The sequence below is a fragment of the Pinus tabuliformis genome, chromosome 9 (assembly GCF_031772625.1).
Source record: "Pinus tabuliformis cultivar Carrire ecotype Pingquan chromosome 9, CPIR1, whole genome shotgun sequence".
Classification (NCBI taxonomy): domain Eukaryota; kingdom Viridiplantae; phylum Streptophyta; class Pinopsida; order Pinales; family Pinaceae; genus Pinus; species Pinus tabuliformis.
The window spans coordinates 438,135,772-438,163,435 of record NC_142307.1 but is presented as its reverse complement, the minus strand read 5'-3'; the positions used below and the strand labels follow the sequence as shown (position 1 = coordinate 438,163,435).

At 37.5% G+C, this 27,664-nt stretch overlaps 1 protein-coding gene across 6 annotated transcripts in view; it reads right to left on the bottom strand.

The window, feature by feature from the left end:
* Positions 1 to 13,667, bottom strand: part of LOC149149044 (uncharacterized) — a 180,759-nt gene extending 167,092 nt beyond the window's left edge. Inside the window, exons 1-2 of one of the 6 annotated variants that reach the window (XM_089439582.1) lie at positions 13,299 to 13,667; positions 12,119 to 12,245 (exon numbers count right to left, since the gene is read on the bottom strand). The gene's annotated coding sequence lies outside the window, so the exon portion shown is untranslated. The other 5 variants (XM_089439581.1, XM_089439587.1, XM_089439584.1 and 2 more) reach the window with 5 other exon arrangements.
* Between the last annotated feature and the right edge of the window lie 13,997 nt (positions 13,668 to 27,664).

Below are 27,664 nucleotides of genomic sequence, written 5' to 3'. Positions count from 1 at the left end.
CCACGTGAATCTTGGGTACAGGTATACGCTATACTGGAAGGACAGAACTCGCATAAAGGGAGGAACAGGACTCGGGTTTTATCTCTGAATTTTTCGTATGAAGATGGGTGCAGGGATCCGCAATCAAGAAGGGACAAATCTCACATTCTCTCTGAAATTTCACGTGTATAAGAATCAGATCCGCATTATGTTAGGGCATCACTTTGTCTGTCCTCAATATCACAGAAAATGCTCGGTCTTGAGTCCAGTTAAAAGGCAGATTCATGCGAAGAAGGTTAACCATTGAATCGAGGGTTTAGGAGGGCTAGAAGAGTCCTAAACCCCTCTCACGTATGAAGGTGCAGATCTGGAATAGGGTTGGTTCTAGGCCTAAAGAACTCAGTCATTGGATAGCTCCCCGCACAGCAAGGAAGAAGAAGGCCTTGAAGAGCAAATCAATCTCAACTTCAGGTTTTCTGAGCAGTCCTTTCTAGGAAGCAGATCTCATTGTCTCAAGACAGCGTTGAGGAGATACACTAGACAATGTATGAATTTGGATTGCTTTAGGTGACAGCATGACTAAAGAAGGATTGTGTAGTTTGGGACTGCTTGGAGGATTCTGGAACTATAGCCTAGTTGCTTTGCTACGCTGCAAGCCACAGCAAGCAGCTAAGGCTGAAATGCATATGGCTATATAATGAAGCAACAGAAAGACAGTGTTGCAGCATGATGAAGCAACGAGAAGTTATAACAATTGCATGATGGGCACATTAGCAAGGGCAGCATGATGATGAATGATGCACATTAGCAAGGGCAGCATGATGATAAATGATGCACCTTAGCAAGGAGCTTCATGATGGTGAAAGATGCAACATAATGGGCAGCATGATGATGAGAGCAGATGAGAGCAGCTCAGTCATCAAGGTCCTGCACTGTGATGGTACTACATGGTGCTACACAGTAAGGTGTAGCAAAATAGACGAGATGCAGCACTATGATAGGTGAACGAGTCACCTTAGAGAATCAGTTGAAGCAATATGTCTTCAACTAATCTCATGCCGATATCAAAAGTCAAAGTGTTGACTTCTATTGTAAATGTACTATCTCTCTCACTTTCTCTACTGAACTTTGAAGAATGTAAAAGAAGAATTGATCAAGGGTTTCCCCACATTGAGGTTTGTCCCTGGCTAGCGCCACATCTTGTGTCCTCTTGTCTTGGCTTGTCTTCTGCGATTTATATTTATGTTCTATCTGTAGTTTACTTTATGCTGATGTGATTGCTAATATGGAAAAGAAATTGAAATAAATTGCTCTAGCATAGAACATACATAAAATTAACATGGAAAGGTACGTGTTTTAGAATTTTCAAAGATGTTTTTGAGTTCAGGGTTGTATTAAGTGACAGGCAGTCCACTGGGGACCATGTCCATTGACACACAGCACTGGAGGTCTGTGAGTCAGATGGTGATAGGGAAGCCTGAATTAAAAGAGAGCATGAAAGTACATGTCTGAGATGTATCGAAGGAAAATATTACAAGGGGACCATTCCCCTCATGTAGCAGGTCCACAAGTGTGGAACAACCCGAGGGGTTTGAGATTGATAATCAGGAATCTCACATATGATGGTGGAAGAAAGCCCTCTATGGCTTGAAGCAAAACACCCCGGGCGTACTATGAGAGGATCAATAGCTGTCTAATGAAGCTGAGATTCACTAGGAGTGAAACCGATCCAAACCATCTGAAGGTTGTGGATGATAGACCTCTCATACCAGCACCTTATGAGGACGACTTATTTCTGACAGGTGTAGACCCTCTCATTTGCAGAAGTAAGAGGGAGTTGGATTCCGGATGTGGAAAGATAAACTACAAGTCTGTGACTACCTCAACGATCTTAACTTTCAGAAGTTATATGGTAGTGATGTCGGACCAGATTTGGGAAATGCTTCTGAGTTCCATAAACTCATTCGCATTGATGTTCTTGGTGAACCTCCGTCCGGACATATGTTTTGCAGATAGCATGGCGAGCTCATATTTGGTTGAGCTTCACTGGATTGGTGCCTAGAATCTTCTGAGATATCTTCAGGGCACAATCTCTCATGGATTGAGATACACTGCTAGAAATATGAAACCACATGATTATTCGAATGCTGAGTGGGCAGGCAATGTGGAGGATCACTAGAGCACTTCTCAGTGTTGGTTCTCCTTAGGATCTTCTTCGATATCCTGGATGAGTAGGAAACAGAAGTTGGTGGCTCTGAGCACCGCCGAGGCAGAGCATATTGCTGCTAGCATGGCCACTTGTGAAGCAGTCTAGTTACGAAAGCTCTTCAGTGAGCTGTTTGGATTTACACCAGATACCACCATGATCCTATGTGACAACTAGAGTGGGATTCGTTTGTCAGAGAATCTCGTATTTCATGATCGCTCCAAGCATATCAATATCAAGTACCACTATATTCGAGATATGGTGCAACTACGAGCTATAAGGCTCCAACATATCGGTACATATGAACAGGTCGCAGACATTTTGTCAAAGCCCTGGGAAGTTCAAATCTGTGACTTTCCCGAACAACTTGGTGTCGTTGAGAGACCTTCTTATAAGGGTCCTGCATGTTGCATGCACTGAGCTCTTGGAGCTCTGGGGGACGTGAGGCACTTCTTGGAGCAACATATGACCACAGGGTGACTCACCATCCCCTGGTGGTGTACGTGACACCCCGTGGCGACTATGTAGCAGGATGATTAGTTCTCTTGTGAGGTCTAGATGATGTGTTCTCCATGACGATTATGTAGCAGGATGATTAGTTCTACTATGAGGTCTGGATGATGTGTTCTCCATGACGATTATGTAGTAGGATGATTAGTTCTCCTGTGAGGTCTGGATGATGTGTTCCCCATGATGATTGTGTAGCAGGATGATTAGTTCTCCTGTGAGGCCTGGATGATGTGTTCTCCATGGCAATTGTGGACAGGATGATTCGCTCTCCTGTGGACAGGATGATTCACTCTCCTGTGGACAAGATGATTCGCTCTCTTGTGGGACAAGATGATTCGCTCTCTTGTGGGACAGGATGATTCACTCTCCTGTGGACAGGATTGATTAGTTCTCTTGTCGAGGCATCCTACCCATGTAGTCTGGGACTCATGGGAAGTACCTCTCATCTAATCAATGAGCAGGGAAATGAGGATAGGGACCATAGTAGTACCGATGGATGCATCGTTGTATCTACTGTACTCCCTATGCTAGGATGACCTTCATTGATCTGGGATCAATAATACTGGTCTGGGACCAGTGGTAGGAGTTGTACCCACTATGACACTGACTTCGGGTCGGTTGAGGACTGGTCTGGGACCAGTGGTACATACTGTGAGACTGACTTCGAGTCAATAGAGTACTAGTCTGGGACCAATGGTAGGAGTTGTACCTACTATGACACTGACTTCGGGTCGGTTGAGGACTGGTCTAGGACCAGTGGTACACACTCTGAGACTAACTTCGGGTCAGTGGAGAATGGTATGACTATGACACATTCTCGATCAATTCTTCTTCTTCATGGTTTAGCAGAGCAGAGTAGAGCCAGTAGAGCTGAGCTGAGCAGAGCAGAGCAGATCTAGCAAAGCTAAGCGAGCAGAGCTGAGCAGAACCAGCAGAGTTGAGCAGAGCTAGTAGATTTGAGAAAAGCAGTGAAGGGCACTGATGGCAGAGATAGTACAGTCGGACATATGGATCAGCGGATGGAGTTTTCCCTAGTTGAGAGGGAGTGTTAAAATTGGAAACTAGGGCCAAACTCCATGTGGGTCATCTGGCAGCTGATATTTTTATTGGATCACTCTCATCGAGAGGTGTAGGATTGATCTAAAGATCATCCGATTCCGATAAGTATTTATGAAGTTATGAGTTTATTTATGTTATAAAATAAATTGTCAAGTCGGCCAGCAACTTGAGTAGGCTCAGAAGCCCAATAGACGTGTCTATTCGTCATCTACATTTTTAGTATAAATAGGTGAAGACTTGAAGTCATTTTGACATCCTCTTCATGTGATCTCCTCCTCTCCACGTCTTTGGGTTTTTGGTGAAGGAGAGACGCATAGAGTATACGCTGGCCTATATTGCCCTAGATCTAAACACAGCTATGGAGGAGAAGTCTATACGCAGCAAGAAGAAGGCTCATCATTCTGTCTACCATGGATGCAATGGAGACACATAAAACACAGTCAAATGGAGAAACCTAAAATGCAGTCAAAGGAGACCTGCTCTGGCAGTCAAAGAAGAAACAGAATCCACGTGAATCTTGGGTACAGCTATATGCTATACTAGAAGGACAGAACTCGCATAAAGGGAGAAACAGAACTCGGGTTTTATCTCTGAATTTTTCATTTGAAGATGGGTACAGGGATCTGCAATCAAGAAGGGACAAATCTCACATTGTCTCTCTGAAATTTCACGTGTATAAGAAGTAGATCCGCATTATGTTAGGGCATCACTTTGTTTGTCCTCAATATCACAGAAAATGCCTGGTCTTGAGTCCGATTAAAAGGCAGATTCATGCGTAGAAGGTTAACCATTGAATCGAGTGTTTAGGAGGGCTAGAAGAGTCCTAAACCCCTCTCATGTATGAAGGTGCAGATCTGAAATAGGGTTGGTTCTAGGCCTAAAGAACTCAGTCATTGGATAGCTCCCTGCACAGCAAGGAAGAAGAAGACCTTGAAGAGCAAATCAGTATCATCTTCAGGTTTTCTAAGAAGCCCTTTCTAGGAAGCAAATCTCATTGTCTCAAGAGAGCATTGAGGAGATATACTAGACAATGTATGAATTCGGATTGTTGTAGGTGACAACATGACTAAAGAAGGATTGTGTAGGTTGGGCCTGCTTGGAAGATTCTGGAACTATAGCCTAGCCGCTTTGCTACGTTGCAAGCCATAGCAAGCAACTAAGGTTGATATGCATATGGCTGTATAATGAAGCAATAGAAGGACAGTGTTGTAGCATGATGAAGCAACGAGAAGTTATAACAGCTGCATGATGGGCACATTAGCAAGGGCAGCATGATGATGAATGATGCACATTAGCAAGGGCAGCATGATGATGAATGATGCACATTAGCAAGGAGCTGCATGATGATGAAAGATGCAGCATAATGTGCAGCATGATGATGAGAGCAAATGAGAGCAGCTCAGTCATCAAGGTCCTGCACTGTGATGGTACTGCATGGTGCTACACAGTAAGGTGCAGCAAAATAGATGAGATGCAGCACTATGATAGGTGAACAAGTCACCTTAGAGAATCAGTTGAAGCAATATGTCTTGAACTGATCTCATGCCGATATCAAAAGTCAAAGTGTTGACTTCTATTGTAAATGTACTATCTCTCTCACTTTCTCTGTTGAACTTTGAAGAACATAAAAGAAGAATTGAACAAGGATTTCCCCACATTGGGGTTTGTCCCTGGCTAGCGCCACATCTTGTGTCCTCTTGTCTTGGCTTGTCTTCTGCGATTTATATTTATGTTCTATCTGTATTTTACTTTATGCTGATGTGATTGCTAGTATGGAAAAGAAATTGAAATAAATTGCTTTAGTATAGAACATACCTAAAATTAACAAGTTGTGGGTCTTTATTATTATGCAGCAGTGAAATAATCTGAGTACAATATGGATGTCGAAATCTGGCAATCCTGCAGAGAAAATATTAGCAAAAATTATCTTAGGGAAATTACCCTCACTCTCAAAAATCCCGAGACTTGATTGCCTTTGAAAAGCAAGTCATCCACCTAACTCTATGTAGGTCCTACGTCACCTTTGTGCAATCCCTTAAATGCTTCAACTCATAACTTCTACAAATCAAGCCATCATGCCTGCTGCTAACTGGGAAAACGCTTCTTCTGCCCTCTGGATCCGCTTCTTGACCTCTCGAACTAAAAACGTCTTCTACCTTTAGCAAATTGAGCTGCCCTCAGAAGCTTCTACGCAGCCTCCTGGAGAAATTTCGGCCTCTCTGCAAAGTACTCACTAGATCTGGAAAATATTCCTCCGACTTCACTGTCCTTGTGCCTCTCTATCTTTGCTTCCCTTCTGAAGCTAGAACTCTTCCGACAATTGTTGTTGCTCTCTGGAAAATCGAACTCTCCAAGGAAATCGATCTCTGTGTGTATGTTCTCCATCTACCCATCGACTTCTTCTTATAATCTTCTGTTGGACCTCCAACGACCAAGATTAAAACTTAATCAAGGGCCAAGATCATATCAGAGTCAATCCGTGTGAGTTTCTAGATGATTCACACCTTATCTCAATTAATACTGATTAATTAACCAAATTTCCTAAGTTTAGACTTAGGAAATATTTAAAAATAAACTAATAATCTAATTGAGACACTCCTAGGTGGAATTCTAGAAACAATTTCTGGATTATAGAGAACTCTTGTATTTTAGCCTCTCCACAAAGTTTCAAGACTAAAACACCTATGATGCTACAAAAACTAACACTCCCTCTTAGCGAGGAAGGTGTTCTAGTGCTACACCACTACTACAACACCCTGTCTCTGTATCACCCTCTGTCACACTACTGATGTCTAGCCACTGTGACTGACTGCCACTGCCTACCAACCACTGCGCAACTCTGATATTGCATCTGTGTTGTTGTTGACACTGTTGTACTGTTGCAAACTCTGCAACTCCCTCTCATTTGTTGTTGTTGTAACTACAACTACTGCAATTGAGAAGCATCCTAAATACTGAATCAATTGTGTCTAATGCATCTGTCTCCTGAGTCCTGACTGCTACTAGCCACTGCACTATCCACTAAATAACTACGTTGTTGTTGGTGTTGCATTGTGCTACTTTGCACTATTGCCAACACTACACTACGCTCCTCAGCATCTGATTGCTACTAGTCTACACCTGTCACTCGGGAATCTGACTGCATCACTAACAATGATCCATCCTACTATTGAGTACTGTGGGTGCATGTATCAAGGTAATGATCCACGAGGAGGACACCTCAAGGATCATGCCCATGTTTGCTCTACTTTGGGACTATAGCTCTAGATCACCCACCTCTTGCTTGGAGGTATAGCTGCAAACATCACAAAATCTTCCTCTAGCCTGTAGGACAATTTGTCTATCTCTACGGACGTTGTCGCCCAGTCCTTCTTCTCCTGCTTGTCCTTCTTCCTGAGAGGACACTGCGTACTATAATGTCCAAGCTCACAACATCTGAAGCACTTGACCTTAGATAGGTCCTTCTTCTTTTTCTTCTCCCCTTGTCCCTGACTGGGACCCTTCGATGCTAGGACCACATTCTCTTCTTCCTTCTCACTCTTCATGCCGTTGCTACTACTTCTGCTGATGGAGCTCTTTAACAGAGCTCGCCTCAACTTCTCATGTTTTAGGTCGAAGCACATCCTGTCCCATCTAGGCAATGTGTCTCTGCCCAATATGCTTTGGACGAAGTCTTACCAATCCTCTAAGACACTATTTAGTGCCAACCATACAAGCTTTATGGGTTAGGGTGCCTTCCCAACGGTTGCTAGCTGATCTCAAACCTCCTGAATCCTGGTGAGGAAGGGATCTGCATCCTAATGCTTCTTAGCTTCTCCTAGAGAAACATCTTTCGTTGATCAAAATTACTCTGATATAGCTGAACGAGAGCGTCCCACATCTCCTTGGCAGTACCTTTGCCAACTATATGTGAAACTATATGGTCCCGGACTCCATCCAGGATCATCTGCTTCAACCTTCGCCATTTCTCTTCTATACTCCTTCAGTTGATCCGCATTCTGGGGTACTGCTACCACATTGTCCACATAGGCTTTCAGGCCATGTTCATCTAACAGGAAGGTCATCCTTGCTTTCCAGGTGACAAAGTTGGAGGCTCCCTCCAACCTATCCTGATCTCTAAGCCCAGTTGTGTCCATCTCTGAATCTGGTCAAAAATATCCCTCTTTCCCTCTGCTCGACTGTTGAGTCTGCTATACGCACTCCCTTCTAGAGTGAGGAATTCTTCTCATAGCTCCTGCCAATCTGCTACAGGAAATTGGATATCTAAAACTCGAAATCCCCTGAGAGAAATTTTCCCTCTATGTGTGCTCTTTCTCTTCCACCCGGTGTTCATTCTGCTGCTACAAACTGTTGCAAAACCCTTCTGTGCCAAAACAAGGAATCTTCTCAGCAAAAAACTGAGTTGCTATTGCTCCCTCTGCCTGTTGGAATCACTCAATTGGCAAGCCGAACATTTTTGCCAACCTGCACTGAAAAATCGAACTTCCCTAAGCAATTTGATCTGCCTGGCTTAGGCTCTGCACAGCCTCCAGAAACTCGTCTTGTTGCACCCTTTGAACAACGAATTTTTGTCTCCGCTCCTGAGCTTCCCTGTCTGATCAATCACGCTCTTAAACCATGTGAAAATTTCAAGTCTGAAATCTTATTGCAACAACAGAAATTAATTCTTCTAATTGTTAATTAATTTAACAATTTATTTGCTACAACAAATATTGAATAAATCACACTACAACCTTCACAAATAAAATTGCGGAAAATAATAGCGCTAGAAACTGAGAAATGCTAGCACACACATAAAATTTGACACAATTATTTTTGGACAAATGTCCCCGAAAAAACCCAACTTGGGAAAATCGGTGCAGCAACTGAGTGTTTTTATTATTATGCAGCAGCGAAATAATATGAGTACAATTTGGATGTCGAAATCTGGCAATCCTGCTGAGAAAATACTGGAAAAAAATTATATCTAAGGTAAATTACCCTCACTTCGAGCAATCCCGACACTTGAATGCCTCTGAAAAGCAAGTCGTCCACCTAGCTTTGTGCAAGCCCTGCGTCACCTTTGCACAGTCCTTCAGACGCTTCAACTCAAAATTTCTGCAAATCAAGTTGTCCTATTTGCTGCTGACTGGGAAAATGCTTCTCCAACCCTCTAGAACCTCTTCCCAGCCTCTGGAATGGAAAAGGTCTTCTTCCTTCAGCAAATCAAACTGCCCTTTGAAGCTTCTATGTTGCCTCTGCACAACCTCCTCGAGAAATTTCAGCATCTCCACAAAGTACTCACCGAATATGGAAAATATTCCTCTAGCTTCACTATCCTTGCCCTTCTCTGTATTTGCTTCCCTTTTGAAGCTCGAACTCTTTCAAACCCTGTTGCTGCTCTTTGGAAAATCGAACTGTCCAAGGATATCGATCTTTATGTGTATGTTCTCCATCTACCCGTCGACTTCTTATAATCTCTTGTTGGACCTCCAACGGCCAAGACAGTATCGAAGTCAATCCTTGTGAGTTTCTAGATGATTCACACCTTATCTCAATTAATACTGATTAATTAACTAGATTTCCTAATTTTAGACTTAGGAAATATTTAAAAATAGGTTAATAGTCTAATTGAGACACTTCTGGTTGGAATTTCCAGAAACGATTTCTTGGTTATGGAGAACTCATGTGTTTTAGCCTCTCCACCAAGTTTTGAGACTAGAAAATCTTTGATGCTACAAAAACTAACACACATTTCCCTAGTCGACTACACATTGCACCCAACATTTGGCAGTTGATCCAAGGCCTAAAGGAGGTTATGTCTTTCCTAGGGAGACATGGGAGGGGATGTGTCATCTTCTGGCCCTCATTGATGGAGCATCGACTTGATTTTGAGCCACTTGGAGACCCATAAGACCCATTTGGAGCCCATAGAGCCCAAATAGGGGTTGGAGATGTTTTGCAGCATGTGGAGGGCATGACCCTATTCATCATGATTTTTGAGGCCCTCTATCACATTTTTAGCACAAGAGGCCTCAATGCTAGCGCTCTAGGCTTCCACTCATACATGATGTCAACCTTGCATGGGCCTAGGAGGGAAATTCAATTTAATTTTGAAGCCATCATGGTTGGCTTGTAACCATGGGTGGGTTACTTAGCATTTAGGCATGTAAAGGGAGCTTTGTCATTTAAAATTTGAACTCATAACACTTGCATAAATAGGAGAGACCTTGTCTCATCCTAGGCATCACACATGGGATTTTTAACCTAGTAAAAGGATTCGAACCTGCAATTTGTGGAGCATTTTGGAATGATTATGGATGAATTTTGAAGTGTGGATAAGCTTGTCTTATTTTTGGAGCTTCTTAATGGCATTGTTGTGGATGGATATACTCTTCATTATCTAATATCTTGTAACTATTCTTCATGATAAATTTATGAATTTACAAATGTCTAACGCATGGAACAATCTCTCATGGTTGTTAATGTGCCCTAATTATTCAAGAATTGTTTTAAGTTGATAATTATGGGGAATTTTGTATGTTTTACACATCTAGATAGTAAATGAATGAATGTTCCTAGGGAATTTTTTCATTGCATCCTTGAAACTCCATTAACAATTGTCCATGAAGTATAAATATATAAAAGGGGTAGCGAAAAACCTTCCTCTTTAGGTCTCCTTGAATAGCGAATTGCCCACATTGAGATCATTCATGACTCCAAATCTCCCAAGGGTCTAGGCACTGGTCAAACTTCCTTGGTGGTCATCAAAACTCAAATTATTCTTCTTTCTTTAACCTTATATTTTTGTCCCTTTTAAGGATAAGTAGGCCTTTCTAGGGTTTGGTGTGAATTCCAATAGAGGAGGAAATTTTGAATTTCGCTTGGATAGAACTCTTCGTTTGTGTCTCCTCTTGAAGTGCTCAAATTTTGGTGGAATTGCCATGATGGATTCTCCATAAATTTAATGCCCTAGTCATCACATCAAGAGGGAACCCTAGAAGCTAATCCTTCAACTTGGGGATTCTTTGAAGGCATTTGCTTTAGTACTTGTTGAAGTAAATCACTCATTGTCTTTTCTCTTGTCTATCTTGACCTTGGATGTGCTCATATCTCGTTATATACTTCAACCCTAGGTCTTGTGTAGACTCTTTTCCAAGGGGTTTTTCGTGGAAAGTCTTAATAGCTTCTCCCAAAGCTTGCACTTTCGTTGAACCTTTCCATTGAATGAGCTACCTTGCCTCACTTCAAACCCATCATAGATACACATCTATCACAAGTGAGCATTACTAGGAATCCTCCCGTGTGTGAAAATCCAAGAAAAGTAAGGGACTTAGGCTGTGATGACATTGGGCCTCTGTCCCATGTGTTGTTGTGCCCTCTAGCCTTTGCCTCTTTACAAGGCCTGATAGTTTGTGCAGCAACATATCCATGATATTATATGCATTAAGTCAATTTGGACATCACATAGGACAGTTGTATTGGATGTTGAATGTTTCTGATTTCATCTCACTTTAGTTATCAAACACGAGTCAATTGCTTTTGTATTGTTTCCATTTCTTTTGGATAACTCAAAAAATTAACAAGATTCTTCTTGTCTTATATTAATAGGAACAGGTATTTTGCATATACAAAGCTGCAAAGAAGTTTTACCAGCTATGCAATAATATGAAACTATTTATTTTCGTTCAGAATTATCTGCGAGAGTAAAAAAAATGTAGCCATGTTCAGGGCTTGTTTTTGGGATACATAAGTGACTGGTGAAGAATTAAAAGGGCATGCTCTCCAAAGGTTTGACCAAACAGTCATATCACCTTAGTAGCAGTTCAAACTAAAGTCCCAAGGGAGAGATTCTGGTATGCATAGCCTCATGTTGCATATGATGCATAGCAGATGATGTTGCGTATACAACCCACAACGCAAATCTATATATAATTCAGGCAATTTCTTACAGGGTTGTATATCTAATTATGAGCAACTTCGATCTGCAAACCAAACCCCAGTAAAGGCAAAGCATGCAATAATTATAACATCCAATTGTTATTGAAGATGTCTAACACCCATCACAGAGATCAAACAAGGAATTGCATTCTGATAATATATTCACATGCTAATATTTTCTAATTATTTATAAAATACTGGAATTTCAAGATAAATGTAACTAGGAGAGAATCAAACGTAATTAAGCATAAAATGGCAATAAGATAAATTCTTCAAAAGTACTTCCAAAGTTGAGAGAAAACAGAGGGTTAGTCAAACAAAAATAGACCATGTGCACACAGAGAGACAAATTAAACTCTATGAAACTGAACAAAATGTAGTAACTTCTGCTACCTATGTCGTCATATAGAAGTTTCAATGTCCATGAGAAGAATAACCACTTACAGGATCCGTTGATGCAGATATGGCATTTATTATGTTCCATGTTAATGTTCAGAAACCCTTGCAACATCTTTGACAAAGATCTTGGCTGCAGTTAGCCATAATTCAACCAGGACCAGAACGTATTTGTCTGAAAATAAAAGATTGCAATAAAAGTAAAAATTGTCATCCACACATTTTGAGAAAAAAGGGCTTTCTTACAAATCAGAAAATGATAATATTAGTTTATAAAACCTTTAGGACAGGTATCAGAAACTACAATGAATGCAATACATGTGTTCTGACCATTTTCTAAACAACAAAATGCAATACATGTTTTCTGACCATTCTCTAAACAACAACGAGCAAAGTGAAATACCCGATAAGATAGCTATCAAAAACCAGAATAAGAGCAGTAGACATTATTCAACCACTATCAGAAAGCATGGTTTCCAATATGACAAAAAAAATTGGGATTGGTCCAGCCCATTTTGACTGGAGAGGGTGGAACTCTCTAAAACACTATCTCTACAACAGGATCACCTTTGGCTTTGAAGCAGCCACTGAGGTTCCTGAAGGCTGAACTATTCTGTGAGAGTCACCCAGGATAATGACCACCCCAGTTGCACAGAACTAGTGTTACATGACCTCACACTCATGAATACATGGCCAGCCTCATTATCACACGATCACACCTGTCGGGTTTCGAACCGTGCTGTTGTCATGGCAAGCCCCCCAACTTACCACTAGACTACAGTCGACAGACAATAGCTAGAAAAAATAATGAAAATTTTCAATATAAAGAAACAAGATAATCAGGCAGTTTTAAAAAGCGTGAACAAGAAGAATGCACGCTTTCAGGTCGTTACCAGAAAATATAATTCAGTGTAATCTTTAGAAGATGATTTGCAACCACAGAATCCTCTTATTGTGCAATGCTAGTCATATGCAGAAATGACTAATTAGCTATGGACTCCTTGTGCAGAAAAGAAAATGCAAGCTCTGCCCATAACTGATCACAGAACGCATAACCATATTCTAAGCTTGAATATGAGCATTACCCAATACAGTCATAGTCATGACAGTTACATCAAGTGGGTCTGTGAAGAAACAAAGGAAAAATGCACACCAGAGCCATCAGAACAACTGTGTTGAGTTCTATTGTTAGAAAAAGGTGGTGAGCTGGTTATCTATCTAAACATACCTTACAGAGCAGTGTAAGGCCTGCCTCTGCAAAATACAGCATAACGCCGATTTGTGAGCAGGGCACCATGGTTATATAGAGATCCCTATGATCTCATAAACAGAAAGAATCCAGTCAGTTCGTTGAATGCCCTTGGCTCTTTGTGGTATACTGCTTGAGAAGCATGAGCAACGAGAGCTGACACAAAATTGTTTTTGCTCCCTTTCGGCCGCCACAATGGCAGACAGAACTGGGCTAATGCTATTTGTTTAGATCCCCTTCGTACACAGTATATTATTCTATTCCATTCTGGGTTTCGAGTAAACAAAAGCGGCTGCTTTACAATCCTGAGATAAGCCAGCAGCCCCCAATTCATAGATGTTATTATTTCCATGAAAGGTATGCTAATTTTGTCCCCCACCGTGTAGGCCAGGCTTCAATTCTTTTTGCCTGACAAATTCCCTGTGGTTTTGATGATGTATTGGGGACGTCACCAGACTTTATTTTTAAATAATATATAATCTTAGGAAAGAATCTAATTAATTGGAGACATCGATGATGAGTAATGCAGAAGAATGGAGGCAAGATGGAGACATCTCTATGGATGCATATGTAAAAGTGGTCACAATGCTGCACTTATTTCAAATAATTTGTTTTAAGTGCAACCCTGTGTTGGTTACAGGGACGTGTCAGTGTGGGGATTCATGGTGTAAAATTCTTTTACAGTTACCAATAAAAACAAATACAATATAAAAAGAGACTATTTAAAAGTTGTAATGATAAGAAGTGTATGAACGAATTATTGTTTATCTTCTTCCATAATGAGTTTAAGCGATTAAGTAGGTCACTTTTAAGTGATTGAGTAGGTTGACTTGAGTGCAGGTTTATTTAATCATATCATGATACAGTGTGTTTATAATGATATTTTAGGTTTTAGATAATAAAATTATAAATTTGTGTTAATTAATTTATTAAATTATGAAGAGAAAAAAGGTTTAAAAAAATATTTTTTTTTTGGAATTGGGTTTAAGATAATAGAATTATAAATCTATGTTAACTAATTCTTAAATTATTAAGAGGGAAAAAAAACAGTTAAAAAAATTATATATTTTTGTTTTTTTAATAGGGATTGTGATGTGTATATATATTAAGCATATCTTTTTATCATAGTTTTGGTTTTTCGTTCTGCAATTATAGAAATGTAAGTGAATGAATCTATATAAGTTTTATTATTCTCTTTTTAATTTTCATTTTAGAGAAGGTAACTTTAGTTGTAAATTTTTCAACTCATTTCGGAGAAGGTAACTTTAGTTGTAAATTTTTTAATTAAGTTGAATAAGTATTATGAATTTAATTATTTGTAATCTTGTTTTTGAGAAGATTTTTTTGGCTGAAATCACATTATAATACTTTTGTCCATGCTTTCTGAACCAACGAGTGTGGTTCATCGTCAAGACAAGTTGAAGAAATCATGGCTGCGTGTTAAATAAGGAGAGCAGATCTTCCAATGGCTATATTTGACTAGGAAACTACTATATTGGACTAGGCAAGGCTAAAGGAAAAGTTATTTTTGTTATAAATATTACCAAAAATTATTGTTATATTTATTACCAACATTTGAATAAAGGTAAAGTTTGTATTTAAAAATTAAGAGAATGAATAAACTAGTTATTACTAGGCCTTTTCTCCAGTTATAATCGTATAAATAAATGGTTAGTTAATTATAATGAAAGTTAGTTTTTGTTATATTTATTACCAAAAATTGTAATCACTAAATCAAACACTAATCATTAATAACCTAAAAATTACTACTATGGAATACTAATTAAATATATATGTATATTAAGAAATAACTATATATATTTTTTGCTAATGCAAGAGTCAGACTTTCCAATTCATTAATCATAAAATAAAGTACATAAGATACATCAATTCTCCCATGGTCGTTGACTATGGAGATACCCCATCAAAACTACTCCCTACTTCCTACTTCCAAACTTTACATTTCTCAAAAGAAAAATACATGAGTTTGGACTCGGACCCGAAAAGAACAAATAGTTGCCTACATATAAAGGTAACACATCCGCCCGACTTCTTAAACTTTGAATCAGTTGCTCGCGCGATGGGTCTCTTGACCCCCAGGATACACTTTTCCCGCCAAACCTAGCCTGCCTCTTTAATCTTGACCAATGAACCTTTCCGTTCAATCCAACGGCTGTAGACCATATCGCAATGATAAGCTGCTCACTGTTTACCGCAAGGTCCTGCAAACCTGCACGATCTGTCTAATCCATTGATTTGTTTTGTGAGATCCAACGGTGGAGATTGATATCGCACTCGCCTACATTCATGGACATTAGCGTGTGATGAGGGCGGTATTCCTCCTATCCCCACCGCCACGTGGAGCACACTGAGTGGGATCACTCCCGAAAGGGAAATACCGCTTCCCGCTTGTGAGGGCTGCGATCACCTGAAAACCACTCAGGCCGCGGTAAAATGAGAAAAACTGAAAGATCTCTGGTCTCGCAGCCTCCGACAGTCCCCAGCTCCCGACTATTCGCAGCGTCAACCCTCCTTGACCCGATGCATAAAGAAGTCGCCGCCATCCTTCCTGTAATCCATGAAACCCTTTCGTCCTCGCTAATACAACTGGAGACTTCAGTGAACCAATTAATCTGGGATTCGCTGGTTGACCTCTCCAAACCGCTTTCAAAAAACCCCAATGTGAGCAAACCTCTAAACAAACAACTGCTAGTTAATTATACCCGCCTCCATGGCTCTTTTAAGGAACACTGTCTTGTCTTCATTTGCTTGGTTTTGACACTCCGTTTTTAATATGTTTCGAGGGAGCTCTCGCCAGTTCATCACCACCCTATTATCTGTGTAGATCACTCCTTGATCGGCTAGCAAATCTGCTAGTTTATTGGCCTTTCTTCGCACATGTGCAAAGCTGACTGTTCTCAGGCTTTATAGATGACTGTGAATCCGTAATTGTGTTAGGATAAATTTGATATATAGAAGAAAGTGTATAATTAAAAAATTAATTATGTTTAGTTTTTTTTAGGTTTTTTAAGGAAATAGGGTGTCTAAACTTGACTTTCAAGGTTATTTTATGGAAGTGGGTTATCAAAATTGATTTCCTTCAACCACCTTAAAATTCTTGCTAAAATCATTGTCATTTTTAGATTTTTGACAACTTTCCAACAATATAAAATTCGTCAAAATCCAAACCCTTGACACAAAGCTATAACCCTACAAAGAATTACCTTTCTTAAAGACACGTTAGCATCCCTACTATTACGATGTGACAAAAACGTGGTTGTCTTTCCCCCATCATTGTAGAATGCCATGTCAACTAACATGTGGATGTCACATGGCAATCCCACCCACATGTCACTATTGACACCTAGCAAACACGTGAAAGTCCTATGCCCGTATGTCACCATCACAAAGGGCCACTTCCATAGCCAAGACACATCATCTCCACTAACTGAACCATTGGGGAATTGAGCCACTAGAAGAAAAGGATGGCCTCTTATGACTTAAGGCTAGTTTAGTGAATGGGTCATTACTTGTCATAAACCACCTTTTCATCAACTACAGTTTTATCAACTAGTCATTAAACAAATCTACCACTAGATTAAATTGCACCTCTCTCTCTTTTCTTGAACCTAGGTCAATTGGATGGATTTTTAACTTACATAACTTCATATTACCATCATCAAGAATCCATGTTAACCAAACCACTAGGATACATAACACCTATCCCTTCAAACTTGGTCTGATCAGGTTGATAGATCGATAACTAACAAAACTCCACATTTTTTTCCACTGACATCCTCATTAACCAAGTCACTAGTCCGTCAAGATACATAAATCATCTCTTTAACAACTTAAGGCTAGTCTAACTAACAAATCACCAAAGCACTAACCACCAATAGAACTAAGCATTGTCCCTTACAACTTAAGGTCATCCCAGTTAATGGATCATTGGGCCACCCTGAAATTTTAATATTGTCCCTTATACCTTGTCATAATCTGATTAATAGGACTCCGCACTTAAGCGCCTTTTGTAGCTAAGCTCTCGATCACTACCTCCAGTGGCCCACATGATTAAGGGTTGAGGCTGCAACCTCCAATCCCCAAATTTCCAAAGTCAATACCCAATTTTTTCTAACCAACAACTTAGACTTCCAATAAGGTTTCTCAATGTATTCCTGAGGACTGAAAGATACGCGAATAGGGAAGAAACCTATCCAAAAGGCTCTTGTAGCTACGAAATTCTTTTCCAATCATGAAGGCATCCAAAATCCTTCATTTCATAGAAATTTACTAAAGCTCTCTTGCAAGGAGTCAAAAGAGGCCATGTTATTAGTTTTCCCCATATAAGGCCTTCAAGCCTTATCTTCCTAGAACATGGATATCTTTTAACTAATCAATAGTCTAACCAAGGACACATCATAGATGTTCAATCCCACAATTGGCCTAGTAAATTCCATTCGCATTCACTTAAAACGACACATAATCCCACTTCAAGCCCTTCAACATGCTTTCCGCCATACAAGAGCTCTTTAGTGCACTCTTTAACACCTCACATCATATATTTGTGAAGATTCTTTCTGGTAAGTCACCACTTTACTATTAATGTTTTTAATCTTGCTTCTAGATCCACATCTTCAATAGGACCCTTTGATCATAAATAATAGATTCAAAGCTTTTTTGTCCTATCTAGAGTAGACCAAGCTCTCTTGGTTGAGACTCACTAGGAGTCTTTCACAACCAACCACCTATCTTTGCTATCCAAGAAGCCAAGGGGTTAACATCCACTATCTTCTCAACCATAACATATTACTTGACAAGAGACCTATTGCAACCATAAACATTTCAAACAACTAGGACTAAGAATCTATCAGTTCCATGATCATGATCATGAGAAACACATCAGAAGAGCACATTAAAAATCTATAGCTAGGTATATCAATATTACAAAGTCATCACAACTAGATTTACCACTTTGTATGAAGATCATTTATCACATAGACCAAAATGCCCATTTAGCAGGCAAGCACATAAATATACAGAGTTTATGAAAATCATTTTTTATTTCCATGAATATGATTTACATCATATATTTAAAGTCCATAAGGGCACATATTTTCTCAAGATCAAATGTTGCTTGCAATTGATGAAGGGTTAGTCATTTTCCACCCAGCCATAAGCTCAATTGTCAATTCTATCCTTTGCAGTTAGCCACCCCTAAGCCAAACCAAGAAGCCTTAAGGGAAGTTCTTTCTTAGACATTACATGGTGGAATCATGAAGGCCATTCTCCTTCATAAATCAAAATCATCATTTCTCTTAAAATTATACTAAGCCTAAAGACCTCCCAAATATTATGGGTAGTTTCTTAATTGATTTGCACATCAAGTACCCAAATGGAAATTCTCTCTTAGTCTACCAATGGTGTAACGATGAAATCCATTCTCCTTCATCCACACTAGATTTAATAAAAAATTCCTTTCAACCTACTAAGTGAAGGTCTACTACCATCCACAATGTTGCCTTATTGGGCTTGCATAGCACAAAGAGAGTGCTTCTCTGATCCACTAGTTCCTCGATACTTCCCTTTCTCAATGCTCTTTATGATTGTATTAGACAAATTCCTTGACCATTTCTTGGCCCTTTGACTCAGGTTAAAGACTTGAATAATGTTTTCTCTCACCAAATCAGGTGAATCTCAATTACACATAGGTTCTTCTCTCTTAGAACCCTCATGTGATTATGTTTCCTTTTCCACATGAGATCCTCCTCTACTCATGCTTGTGGATGCACATTGTTCTCTATCTCTCTCTTACCTACAAATGCTTATGTGAATCTTCATTACCTTCATTTATGGGTTTCATCTTCTTTGATGGATTTTTTTTATAGATTTGTCAATCGTGGTCAAACCAAAAGCTTACGGTTAGAACCAAAAAGTCTTTGAATGGTACTTTACCCATGATCTATAAACTAATGTGGATATTCCACTAGACAGTTTGTCACAATAGGTCTAATAAAATTGTCCTTGAAATCTAAAATCTTCACTACAAGGGTTAATTTCCCCCTATATTTTTGGATTCACTAATTATCGCATTATGCTTATGCATGCAATAGATGAAATAGGAAAAATAGAGAATAGAAAAAGAAAACTTAGAAACCACAATGAACATGAGATATGATTTGGGAAACCCTTATGGAAGAAAATTCAGCTGGAAGGTGAGGCTTTTTTGTTTTATCTTTCTTTAAATGGAATTGGATGCAAGTACAAAGGAATGAAACCTATGGCTCGTGGGATACTACAGTGCATAATCCCTCTCTATTTTTCTCTCTCTATCCACTCTCAGCTACTCTACTCATCTATGGAAAAAAATGCCCTCGAATAGAATGGAACCCCTTTTCCTCCTAGAGGCTCAATTATAACACAACCTGATAGCTAATTAGGGGTGAAATTTGACCCATTCAACCCTCAATATGAGTTACAACTCAATCCTTATAGAGTATTATTCATAGTTCCCATGTGACTAGACCCTTTTACTTGAGTAACGAGGGTTGATGTTGCATCCTCTCAAATTACAATGGTCAATTTTGATAGGTCAACTTCCAAGAGGCATAATTCGTTTTTTTGGTAAGTCAAGGTTTTTTTTCATTTATGAAGCAAAATTACATCCACAACTTGACAAAATGCTACCGGCCTCACTCCTACTAAATTTGTTGGCCAATAGAAAATTTCCAAAAATGCTAGCTCTGAGCCATAACCAAGTAGTTATCCAAAAACTGATGGGGATATAATACTAGAAAAATAACAAGATTAAAATACAACATATTTCCATTAAGATGGAGAACTAGGAGGGTGAGGTGGCTGAAACTCACAATGTACATGTTTTTCCATATGACCCAAGCAGTCATCCATGCAATCCATGCTTTCTTAGAGATGTCATTGATTACATTGAATATGGGCTAAGTTGTCTTACATGTGCCATTGGTTCCATTTAAGATCATTCCCAAAGGTAATGAAGTCATTTATGTTAGCATGTCTTACTTATGAAATTTGTTCCATAGACATTTGATGTTGTTTTTACATGGTAAGCATTTCTTTTAATAACTTAGAATTTGAACCATAGTGGTTTTTTCGCCTTACAGACCCCTCTGAGTAATGGTGTTCTTCATGGCAATTAGGAGAATCAACTTCTCGTGTATGGGTAGGTTCCAGGGGAAGTGTCGACATAGGAGGAGGGTGACTGGATTGACCCCTATCCCCACCACCTCGAAAAACTTGGCCATTTTGGCATGGCATTACGTAGTTTCCCATAACCCTGAGGCAACTGAAATGATAGAGATAACCCGAGACTTTCCACTGAGTTAAGAAACCTGTAACCAAGATAAAGTGAAAATTGAAGCCTTTAGGGGATTTCCTTTTTAGAATTTGTCCAGCCAACTTGAAAAGATCATACAAGTAGTACGAAGTAATTTTTTTCAAACCAAGGGGTACAAGCCCAATAATATTAGAGTCTGGATATAAAATAAAACAATATCAACCTTGACTCTTATTCACTAGCCATAAATGAAAAAGAAGCACATGAAATGATTTACTATACAAGCTTCATAGCCTTCCTCCCACAGAGGCACATAAAACCGAAGAAATGAATTGGAGTTGCCCATTTCCTAAGCTCCACAACAACCTACAACAAACATGCAACCCACCTTTTCTTTGGTTTATCAAAATACAGTGAGGGAGATGTCCTAGATAGGTTGGGAAACAAACCTAGAAACGAACTCACAAGTTTTGTCTACAAACCCTTGATTGAACCCACCAGTTTCCCCCACTATAGAAGACATACAATTCCTGAGACCAAAAAAACCAAACCACGACGGTAGCCAACAAAAAAACTTTAGTTGAAGAAAAAAAGTTGCATAACATCTAAATAAGAAAAGTGAGCCCAGTAAGGTACAAAAGCCAACTTACTGTCAGGACCGCATGACCATGAGGAGAGAAGTACTAATGCAATCCCGTCACCGGTGGAGGAAGCACATCTTCATCGCTTTGCAGCTCCCCAAAATGCAGAAACTTTCCAGGTTTCGGGTTCCAAATTAAGCTCAAATGCCTTTGTATCCCTCACAAATGCATGCAACACGGGTTGTAGAATAGGCATGTACCCTTTTCGTTGAACCTTAACAATTTTATAGGGCCTTCATAAGGCTTACCCCCTTGTTTCTCCAAGCACCAGACCACCATCAACAACTAGCACCCACAACAATGAACCTTCAACCACCTTCCTGAACTTGTCATGCTTGGTATAAATTGATCACGAGCTTTCTACATAGGGGAAGCTTGTCATTTTTCCCCTCACATTAATTGCAATGGGATTTGTTAAGGTGGCCAAGATCCCCCGATCCCACTATATGTTTGATTATCCACCCCTATAGGGATGAGAGGCATAACTTTCTTATACAAGCTTTGATTAAGGTGGTTCTTACGCCATTGGAAAGGTATTAGTGTGTAGATTATGGAAACTAGTTCCATAATAAGACTAGGACTACAAAAAGTTTCCATTTAAAGCCTCAAAATGGTTGCTGAAGTTTTTTCACCCGAAAAATTCTAAACTAGGATTGCCAATAGAAATGACTTAGTAAGTGGATTCCTCTAAATTTTCCACTCTAAAAGCATCAATATGAATGAAAAATCATATATTGATGCAATTTGGATCAACCCATACCTTGGATAAGATCGTCGGGGTACAACCCAACTACTTCAATAAATATGGAAGTTACTACCACATCCTTCCCATTAGATAGTTTCTTGGGAAAGTTGACAATCTTAGACTTTATGAATATTTGACTCAACCAAATAATTTATATGCAAGGATTAATTCCATAATTCACTTTTGTTGGATTCTCTCCCTTCTTATAACTTCTCATGGCCTATATCAAGGCTTCACCTCTTCATTAATTGTTATAAAAATATAATTAAAATTGTCTTAGGATTTTTAACCCATTTACATTTACATGCACATATAGACATCATTAACATAATTAATTACAATTTAATAAAAATCAAAATTAAAAAAAAATAAAACATAAAAATATAATATTAATAAAAAAATCGATAAAAACCTACGTAAATAAAAAAACGCAATAATATATAAACATATAAAAACAACATATAAACCTATAAAAACAATAATTTGTAAAACAATATAATTACAATAACAATAAAATAAATAAATAAATTATATAATAATAATTATAAAAAAAATCAAACCACCGTTAAAAAAAATCAAATAGAGAGTCAACTAAAAATAACTATAATAATAACTAAAAAAGTGGAGTTATCCCACCAAAATCTCGAGTATTAAAAAATTGAACCAAAACCAAGAAGAACCCAAAGTTAATATAAATTATTTTGTAATCCACAGACCATACATCAGTACATAAATAAAACATTACTTGATAATTATAATTTAGGGTTATAATTAAATATATATATTTTTATATATTTTTAATTTTAAAACTAAACAACAAAACATGGCCTACCATTACCCCACGATGTAATCTACTTTTACGTTTGGATACAACTTTTATATCTTAAAATTGTGATCAAAAGGAAACCAAAATTTCAAGCACCATCCCTTCCAAAGCATCCATGGATTAACAACACGTGTTTTTTAAAAAGTTTAATATGGTCATGGACACCATAAATACCCATACATATCTCTGAATGGTGGGGGAATTTTATATTATAGCAATCCTTTTCAAGTATAAACTATTTAAAAAGCAAACATACATAGGACCTACTTCATCAAAGTTTTTTATATTAGCTCACCGACCCTTTGTCATGATGATGTGAATGAAATAATACACTAACTTTTTATTATGTGTTCATATTGATATGTTAAAGTCTTTGCATACCCACTTCGTAGAGGTGGGTTTACAATATTGACCCTTCAAACACTTTGGAAGAGTTAGAATCTATATAGTTTGGTTGGAATAGGCAAGTGAGATTGAGATTAACCCACTTTGCACTAGTGTTTTCTAGCCTCAAAGTGTATTCTTGTTAATTTGAAGTCTAAAATGAAAAAAAATTTCATTTTATTGTACAAAAGGTTTTTAATCTATAAAATATACTCTTTTTTTAAACCGTAATGAAAATATCGTATTAAATCAAAATCTACATTTGGATCGCAGCTTGTATAGCAAGTGAAGACAATGAAAATCCTTTGAGACCAACTATACTTGTAACCTCACAATGATCTTTATTCTCAATATCTATTAGTCGTTTTACTATCTTAAAGGAACCAAGGTCTTTGGAGGTGTAGATTCTCCAAAAAGAGACCATATTTACATTGCATAGCAACCCATTGTTAAGGAATAGTTGCGAGGGAAGGAATACCATTTCTCATTAGGACTCTTGCATCCAAGTTTACACCTTTATTGGCAAGATCATCTGCAACAAAATTGTTTATTCTCAACACATGAAAGAAGCTAATAGTAGAGAAGGCTAGTTTTAGATTCCTGATTCGATTAATAATGCTTCACAATTTGCAATCCTTAGGCAAATATCCATGAACAAGGTGATGGATAACCAACTGCAATTCTCCCAACACCACAAAATCTTTGATGTTTTCTTTTCTGGCTAGAAGGATCTCTTGCAGTAATCCAAATGCCTCCGTCGTATTATTTGTACAATTGCATAACCCCCAACTGTACTCAATTTCAAATTTTCCATCATATTTGAGAATAAACCCCCCGCTACCCCAAAACATACTCATTTAAATATATAAAAGATGTAGATTTCTACCCATAAATACTTTTAACCAATGAAAAATGATAGATGCAAATGCTACTTAAAGGGTTCCACATCAAACCATTAAATTCATCCATAATAAAAATTTCTTGCTACAAGAGTTTATCCATTATTTCAAAATCGTAAATAAAAAGTTTCGAAATATCAAGTTAACAATCCAATGGACTCATGGGGGTGTACAATCACTGCATAAGTAGTTTATGCTCATAGTATTAAAAGACATTTAGATTTTTTAATATTATAAGAGCATCTCCAATTCTTAATCATGAGGTCACTCAAAAAAACTAACATAAAAAGATTCAAAAAGTGAGGAATGAAAGTAAGAGGATTAGCAAATTATCAATTATCTCTATCTCAACAAATTTTCCATCTCTTATATATGAAAATGGGTTATATAATGATATCATAGAGTAGAGAATAAAAAACCTAAAGAATCTTAAATGAGTGCAAAAAGGGATTGCATAGCTTTAAGTGGTCTAATTCTCATCCAAATTGAGAAAACTAATGCATGAATACAATTTGTTTCAAAAAAACAACAAATTCAACAACTTGCTCTAACAAGTCAAACTCATGTATTACCTTACATTATTAGGTCGCAAATGAATCCTTAAGGATAAGATAGTAGCCTTCGTCCATGAAATAATAAAATCTCCAATAATACCTTCTATGCATGCCTACCTTCCTTATCGAACTAGCAACTTGCGAATATCATATTAAGGTGTAATTTTGTCTTGAAAATGACACAAAACCAATCTCAAAATGGCTGCAAAGTTTGCACGATCCCATCTTCATGAAAAAAACATGTCAATATAAATCACCCATGGATTGATGTACCTTCTCTACAAGTCATGGTACCTTGCATCACACATAAGCACAACCCATGATATCTTGCATCACAGATAAGTATAACCCAATGTTCGATGTACACCTTATTCTAATGCTACTATATTTTAACTTATTGCATTAATTTTGACTTAATTTTGCACTTTTTCATAATAGGTTTTCTTTTTCATCACTACACAAATCCACGTATGTATAACACTATCTGAAAATAGAAACTAAAAAAATTCCCTTATCATCACTAAAAGTCACACACATGCTCTCCTTTAAAGACGATATCTAGAAACCTAAACGATTTACCAAAATATTATATTTCTACTATTAAAAACTTTCCAACTGCAAAATTTGAAAATCCAAAAATATCTTTTAAGAAACCACTAAATGGATAGTCAAATTGATCTCAATTATTTAAAAACTAAATCTCTAATACCATAATTTTTTTCAAAATAATATACTTTAAAAATAAAATTTATCCAACTAAAAAATTAAATGACTAAAAACATTTTTTTCATAAATAACATATTTTATAAATAGAGTATATCTATTTCAACCAATCACTCCCATACATGTTCAAAGTGTTATTGAGATTAGGGGTTCATTCTACAACCCAGTGTGAAGGTTATGTGTAAGATTGCTCGTGCTCAACTTAGAGTTTGCATGTGGCTCTCTTCAAATAAAAATAAAATATTCTCTAAATAGAAAAACAATGTGGCTATAATAAAAAAGAAAATAAAAGATGTTATGCGTATTTAATTAGTTATCCATACTACCTAATATAGAAATATGTGAGTAAGATGTTTAAACTTTATACTTTCAAAAGAAAAAAGAAAATATTTTAATGTTGAATAGAGTAAGATATCCAATATGGGTTATCAGGGTTGGAATTTGGATTTCTCTTTACCCATCATACAATTTTTTTTTGACGTTTTGGGTCCTTATGCTTCCCGTCAAGAAATGTTATATTAAAAATTTTGCCCTTCAAAAGTGATGTTCTCATAATAAATTAACCCTTCACTAATAAAGTTTTGATTAAAAAATTACCATTCAATAAATAATTATGTTGAAAATTTTCATATATTTATCGTAAGGAAAAAAAACCAAAATTTGAAAAAACTCAATTGTGGAGGTTTCAATAAAAAGTGTTGAACATTTGAAATTTGCTCATTTAAAGTATATAATCAGTCCAAGGTAAAACGCTTGATGGTTATCCATTTCATATATTTAAATTATCATTTAAAGCCAACAATTTACATTATGCCACATGAATATTTAGATGCTATGTTTGGCTAAAGAGAGATTTCCAGAATATAGAGATTACTTCATTCCCAATCAATTTGATTAAATCTACATATTTACAATTGGTCATTAAAATTAAAATTTTGTTTTTTTCACCGTCAGTTAAAGTTTTAACAGATTTATTCGCTGTAAATAAGTTTAAAAACCAAGAATCTTTTTAAAAACAAAAAATAATTTTTGTTTTTATCACTGTCGGTTGAAGTTTTAACAGATTTATTCGCTGTAAAATAAGTTTAAAAACCCAGAAGCTTTTTGAAAACCAAAAGAAACTTTCAGTGGAATGTCAATTTCTAGGCCAAGAAACCATATTCTGCATAGTGATAAACCCTTGTTTTAAAGAGCTGTGAGCAGTTACACATACAAATCTCTTGTGAAATAAAAAATTAAATTACTTATTAAATCAAAAATTAAAACGTAGCAGCAATCAGACCCACAGTGTTTGAAGAAAAAAAAAATCAATCACTAACCTGAAGCGCAAATTTGCAGTTTCCTGGCAGTTTCCTTGGAGTCAATCTTGAACTTTTCTTGGAGTCAATCTTGAACTGGGCGTGCAAGGTAAGTCTGAATGGGCATATGCCTTGAGAGAGAGTGTCAGTGAAGTAGACAGCGCAAAGCTCTTCTGGGCATGTGCAATTTAAGGATGAAGCCAGCCACCAACAATATTAACAAGGCTTTCACATTGGCTTTGATTTGCAAATTTTCTATAAAAGCAAGGCGGTGTACATTCTGATTCTATATACTATCTTATGGGCATGTGCAATTTAAGGATGAAGCCAGCCACCAACAATATTAACAAGGCTTTCACATTGGCTTTGATTTGCAAATTTTCTATAAAAGCAAGGCGGTGTACATTCTGTAAAAGTAGCAGAAAGCAAGGTGGATTGTGATTCTATATACTATCTGGAAAGTTACCGTTCCTACTCTACTCTGATTCCAGATAATGCGGATCCCTAATTTAATATGTTTATTGCTTACCGAGTACATGTTTATTGCTTATCGAGTCATCGACGCTGATTAGAATTTAGCATATTTTCAATTAAAAAAACTTGCCCAAAAAATACACTGTTATATGAGGCGTAAGTTGTAAGTTGTAACTATACCAACGCTGATTAGAATTTAGCATATTTTCAATTAAAAAAACTTGCCCAAAAAATACCCTGTTATATGAGGCGTAAGTTGTAAGTTGTAAGTATATTTTCAATTAAAAAAACTTGCCCAAAAAATACCCTGTTATATGAAAAAACTAAGAACGTTTGGTGCGTAAGAACGTTTTGGAAAAAGTTCCAAACGTCAAAAATCCGTCTTTTACTCTTCCAGGCACGTCACTCAAAATGGGCAATGACAAATTCCAGCCATCAAATACGTGCAAAAAGCCTTATGACGAGCAAAATGCTCGTCAAATTCCATCCTTG